The sequence below is a fragment of the Lactuca serriola genome, chromosome 2 (assembly GCF_051521515.1).
Source record: "Lactuca serriola cultivar US96UC23 chromosome 2, Lser_US96UC23_V15, whole genome shotgun sequence".
Classification (NCBI taxonomy): domain Eukaryota; kingdom Viridiplantae; phylum Streptophyta; class Magnoliopsida; order Asterales; family Asteraceae; genus Lactuca; species Lactuca serriola.
In genome coordinates, this window is record NC_136409.1 from 45,732,210 (window position 1) to 45,738,651 (window position 6,442).

A 6,442-nucleotide genomic window follows, 5' to 3' on the forward strand; every position below is an offset into this window, starting at 1 on the left:
CATTTGTGCGTGCCCTAAAATTAGTGTCAGAAAAGAAAAAAAAAAGAAATGTGGAGGGCGCCTTTCATAAAATGTGCGTCCTCTAAATGTGTTGCTTTATAATTTTAATGAAACATGCGTTTTTAAGGCGGGATTTCACCCACCTATTGAATCCCAAAAATTAAACACCCCCCCCCCCCCACTAGCAAGAAAAAGCCCTAGGGCCTTCGTCTTCATGGCCGCCGCTTCAGAGAACGATACTGTTGATATCTCTACCGTAACAACAACCACCATCAATATATCCAGAAGCATCAGATCGTGCCATTACACCTCAAACCATCTTCCCTGCAAACCATCAACTGCTATCTCACTTCACCTTTCTTCATCTAACAGAGCAGAAGGAAGAGGGAGATGGCGAACATAAAAGGGTCGAATAACAAAATCACACGAACCGATATTGATATTAATTCTAGGGCTTTTTTAAGACTCAAAACACTCGCTCACTCAGTGCTCTATAGCATCGATCCGGCGACCTGGCCTCACCTTTTGCAACCCCTTGCTCACTTCTCCTCATTGACGATCTCATGCTCACCTGACCTCAAATTCCTTTGTTTCAATCTTTTGCAGAAAGCCCAAATACATGCTCGCCCCGTTTTTGACGCTCAGAAACGATAAAGGGAAAGCGCCTTGGTATGTGAGAAGATGTATTTTTGGGAAATAGGGGATTTTGGTTCTACGAGTTCTTATAACCCTAGGAATCAAGAACCCTGTATTCTCACACCGGATTCATAGTTGAAGTCTACCGGAGACTCGGAGAGGAAAGTGTACGGATGAGCCCAATGGGTCGGGGAATAGCAGAGGAAGCGCTAGTCCTTCTTCGTAGAAGACTAAGTGATCTCAATTTCATCTTCTCCCTCTTCTCCTATTGTCCTGACAGCAACTACAGGTTCGATTGATGCTTATTCGAATTTTCTATATATCTTTTAATTATATATACATGAATATTATAATCCATTTTTTTTCTCGTCCTCCATTGTGAAGTATTTAATCTCTGAACAAATTTCAGCAAGTTGAAATTTATCTATCAAGTTCGATAACTGAGGCTGTAACATATTGGCCTCTTTTATTGGGGTTTCAATGAAAGATGAATCAGATTCAGAAGTATCACAAAGCTGAAATGCAGCACGAGCTCCTTCAATATCTCCTGTTTTCTATTTCTATACACATTATTTTTTAAAATTGGTAAGCAATGTGGTTTTTGTTGTTTTTGGGCAATCTGTTACACTGTTTCTTTTGCATTGACTTGGGTATCTCCTCTTCAATTGCTATCTATATAAGTGTGTGTTTGTTTATTTACCTAATTTTATTATTAGGTAAGAGCAAGGGAAGCAAAGCTTAATCTGGGTTGTGGAGAAGGAGAAGGGAATCTGCTTTAAGGGCGGGACATCCATATACATTTCCCAGCAGGAGCAGTTCCAAAAGATGGACCCTCAGCTGGTGTGGCTCTGGTGACTTAGTTTTACCCATATAGGGTATCAAGGACAAGGTTACCTATTCCCATTGCATTGCTTTGTTTTTTGTTTTTACAATCTCTTTATTCCTACTACTCTCACTGCCTTCTATCATAGCATTCTACTTTTCAGTTATCTACTCAATTATAACATTATAATTTGGATGTCATTGATATAATTGGGTAGCTTTTTCAAACTACAATGCTGGAATAGTAAATCAATATATGAAACTCGCTTGTTATTTCTCACATTTAACCCTTACAATATTTATTTTAAGTTTAGAATATTGGTCCTTATTTGAGGGATTTGTGACATTTTTTTTATGTTTATGTAGTCAATAACGATTTAGTGTTTGGAGGCACTTGAGTTTTTACATGGATTAGGGCTTATACATTGTGATTTAAAGCCTGAGAATATATTGGTGAAGAGTTACAGCAGAAGTGAAGTGAAAATGATTGATCTTGGAAGCAGTTGTTTTGAAACAGATCATCTTTGTTCTTATGTCCAATCAAGGTCTTATCATGCACCAGAGGTTCTTTTAGGGCTTCCTTATGATAAAAAGATTGATGTTTGGTCACTTGGCTGCATTTTAGCTGAACTTTGTACTGGAAATGTACGTATCCCTTTTCTTTTTCTCTTTTAAAATTTTAATCTTTAAACAAAATAATATGCATATAAATAAAATGAGGTGTATGTGTTTGTTTGTTTGTTTGTTGTAGGTTTTTTTTCCAGAATGATTCTCCTACTACTCTGCTTGCACGTGTGATTGGAATTATAAGTCAAATTGATCAAGAAATGCTTGTAAAAGGAAAAGATACACATAAATACTTCACCAAAAACCATATGCTTTATGAGCATAATCAGGTACTATGATTATAATAATTCTTGTATTAATATGTACATGTAATAATTTATTTAAGTTTTTATTGTTCAGGACACAAACAGATTGGAGCATCTAATCCAAAAAAAGACATCTTTAAGGCACAAATTACCAATGGGTGATCAAGGATTCATTGATTTTGTCTCCCATTTACTTGAAATGAACCCAAAAAAGCGTCCTTCAGCAGCAGAAGCCTTGAAATAGCCATGGTTATCATACCCTTATGAACCAATTTCCTCATGATGAAAACAAAATCACCAAAATACCCTTGGGTTGGATAAACACACAAGTTAAAACAACAAAATGATGTACCTTAATACATGGGTTTTAGGGCACCCAAAAGGAAGGGGTTTTTTTTAGTCATTCCACCTCAGCAAAGTGCATAGGGTATGTATGTGCATGGTTTGAGTAAGTGGCAATGCCCTTTTCCCTTGCGAAGTTGTATTTATATTTTTGTGTAATGGGATTTGTGTTTTTTTGTAACTTGCAATCGGGAAGGTGTTGGTGGCACACCGTAATGACTTTTTGTAACTTGCAATCGATCAGGTATCTTTTATTACAAATTCATATTATCTGTATAACCAAATATGTGCTAGCTATTGTGTTAATCTTCATTTTATGTCAAGAAAAACTTTGACATGTATGATCAAGTCTTGTCATTTTGACTTACTAATCACATACATGTTTGACTTTTAAATGACTTGAAGCATCAGGAGTCTCTAGGTGCTAATAGGAATAAATATCAGTCTTTTGAATATAAATCTGGAATGGATAGTGGGTATAGTGCTGCTGAAGATGAAGATGATTCATATCCAAGTTTACTTCAAAGAACAACAATTGGAAATGGTATAATTGGTTTCTTTATTTGTTTGATATAATATTAATCAGTCTTTTGCTTGATTTTCTACCTTTCTATAGCTCCTTTATCTAGCATTGGTAGGTCCTCCTAAATCTATATTAGACTGGACTCAAGAAAGTTCTACATTTTTAGGAGTGTCAGCTAGAATTATTCCCATCCATTACTATTTTTCCTTTCAAACATTAATATACTAATAACCTCATCTTTTGAAGTTTTTTAAATATCGAAATATGTCAAAATATAATAGGAATAAAGTTACTAATGTATACTAACCCAACATAAATAAAGTTAATTATATTTATTACTAACTAGCCCATGCAAATTATTAGGAGTCAATAAAAGCACATAATACAATAATAGGCATGCGACCCTTGATTAAAGCCACAGATAGCTCAAATTTATCTTTATGGCCCAATAATCCCACAGACCACAATCGATATTGGCCATATGATTCAAGCAATTTCACATCACTAACTTATATTGCTTGTTTTGTTACTTTCCTTCACATTGTGGCCCCTAAAAGCTTAAAATATTTCATAGCCTATAACATTGTCATCACCAATCATGATTCAGTTTCATAATATGATTTACGCATCAAAAGAAGGTTAAAAAGGAGAAATCCAAATCCACACCAAGTGGCGACGTTTGGAGATCTGATAGCGGCAGTGGTGGCCAGTGAAACATAAACTAGTAACCTTCTTCTTCTTTAGATCAGCTGAAACAAAATTTGTCGGTCGGAAAAAGAGATCGGGAAATTAGACCGGATCGGGAACCTTTTCATAGGATCGGAGAGGTGGAAACAAAAAGAAGCAGCACCATATCAATTTTTAGTTGTCGGTTGTGGTAGAAGACAACCCCATCATCGGCGTTGGTTGTGGTTATGGAAGAGGAGATGTGTAAGAGGTAGTTTATGATTGTTACGTCCCGAAATTTAGGGCTAAAGTTATAACCGGCCAATTCACCATAAATCTCGTGATAATCTGACTTATTGAGTTTTAGTACAACTAAAGTAAAATAATAATTTTATTTCAATTATTACATAATGTCAGATGATACCTTACTTCCAAATGAGTAAACCGTCAACCAAATCAAGCTGCTTAAAAAGGAACGCTAATTAATACGTTTGAAAAGCTGAAATTTTGCATCAAACAGTTTTGAGCAAAATGAACATTAAAATATTATAGTATACGTTCTCCTGTTTCCGAAAATATAAAGAACGTCCAAAACGGAGTTCGTATGCAAAAGATACGACAGTTTTAAAAAAACAGACGGTAAAACACTGTTTTTCTTTAATTGCGTAAAACCGAATCGATCTGTTGATATACATATGCTTTGTCGACTGGATTTTCGAGAGTGTTTTTGGACTCAGGTTATAGTCTATTATTTAGTTTCACACTCGAAATATTTTTTACAAAAATATTAACAAAAGTCGCAAAAACAGACACCGCGAGCCGTTAAGACACGAAACTTCAAACACAATTTCCCGGAGATCTGTAACTCCAAAATTTAATATGTTTGATGTTACGAAATGCTTGAATGAAACTATATCTAACGGTACTTTCGAAAAAACATATTGATGCACAGATGCCAACTCACCAAGTTTTGTGTGTTTTGGACATTTAATGGGGTATAACCCCATATGGAGCCAACATATGACCCAAGAGGCAAAAATGACCAAATTTTTTTGCCTTGTGCTTCTTCCCCACATTTTCCTCGTGTGTCCCTTTTTTTTTTTTTTTTTTTTTTTTTTTTTTTTTTTTTTTTTTTTGGTGCAACTCTACCCAAAATGGTACAATCTTATTTAGAGATATGACCTCATCTATGTTTTTAGTATAAAAAGAGGCATGAGAAACTTCCAAAATTTCACCTCAACCTCTAACTCTTTTTCTCTATCTCTCTCTCAGCCCCTCATTTATTCAATTGTACACCTTTAACCCTTCCCTCTCAAAATTGTTTTCAAACATCCATTTACTTTGTTTAAATTAAACCCTTAAGATATATTGAATTTACAAGCCAATTCTCCCTTTTTATATATATATATATATATATATATATATATATATATATATATATATATATATATAAAGGAATTATTTTGGAATCAAAGTTTGAAAAAGAAAAAAGGAAAAGAAATTAAAACACACACACACATATATATATATATATATATATATATATATATATATATATATATATATATATATATATATATATATATATGTGTGTCTTTTTTAATTTCTTTTCCTTTTTTCTTTTTCAAACTTTGATTCCAAAATAATTCCTTTCACCCTCCCATGGAATTTTTTGACAAAATAAGTCCTAAACCTATAAATCCTTATTTTAATTATTTAAAATGACCCATCACTTGAAAATAGTTAACAAACTTTGTCTCATTTAATTTATTCAAATTCGTAAGTGGACTCTATACTATGGTCATGTTACCAAACAACTCCCCACATATTAATTTATGTTAATATTTCCTAGGCAATTAGATAAATCTCGACGGTTCGTTTCGAAGCATTACAACTCGGTTTCTCGCGGCAAACTCTCAAAACGAATCAATAATGACACGTTAAGGTGAGTTTTACGGCCTCACTTTTACATATTTTCGGGGGGGGGGGGGGGATACATGTTCTACTTGTAATATATATTATATATATTTCCTAAATGTTCTGTTTATACAAACAACATTATCATTTTTATGGAATATAAAGAATACAAAAGTATTATTTACTACTCTACTACTTAGGATACAAGGAATCTGGTTTGAAGGGTCGCATAAGGTTGGGTTTCAGAACGGATTAAATGCTAAAATGGTTCGGCCCTTCGGTGTTTCATGTCTGGCTGCCGTCTGTACGTGGTAGTACGTGTAGTAAGTAATATTTATCATATAAAATACACAAGAATTATCATTATTTTATGAAAATACATTTCTAGCTTGTGAAATAATTATTTAAATACTTATATGTTATAAGTAAACAAAACTATTATAAACACCAATATTTACCTATGTTATGTTGTTAAAATAATACAACTAATAAAAAAAGATAATGTTCTATCTACAAATGTGCTATGACTGTATAGACGGCCATCAGCTTGGTAGTTTCAATTTGCCTCATACAAACACAAAAATATATAGATTTATATATTTATACAAGTTATAGAACTTGCATCTTAGGCCCATACATGTGCTTGTTTATACTACCCAAAGTA

The 6,442-nt window shown here is 33.7% G+C and overlaps 1 pseudogene; it reads left to right on the forward strand.

Annotated features, from left to right (window-relative positions):
* The first annotated feature begins 214 nt into the window (after positions 1-214).
* LOC145089203 (uncharacterized) lies at positions 215-2,613 on the forward strand (annotated as a pseudogene).
* Positions 2,614-6,442: the final 3,829 nt, after the last annotated feature.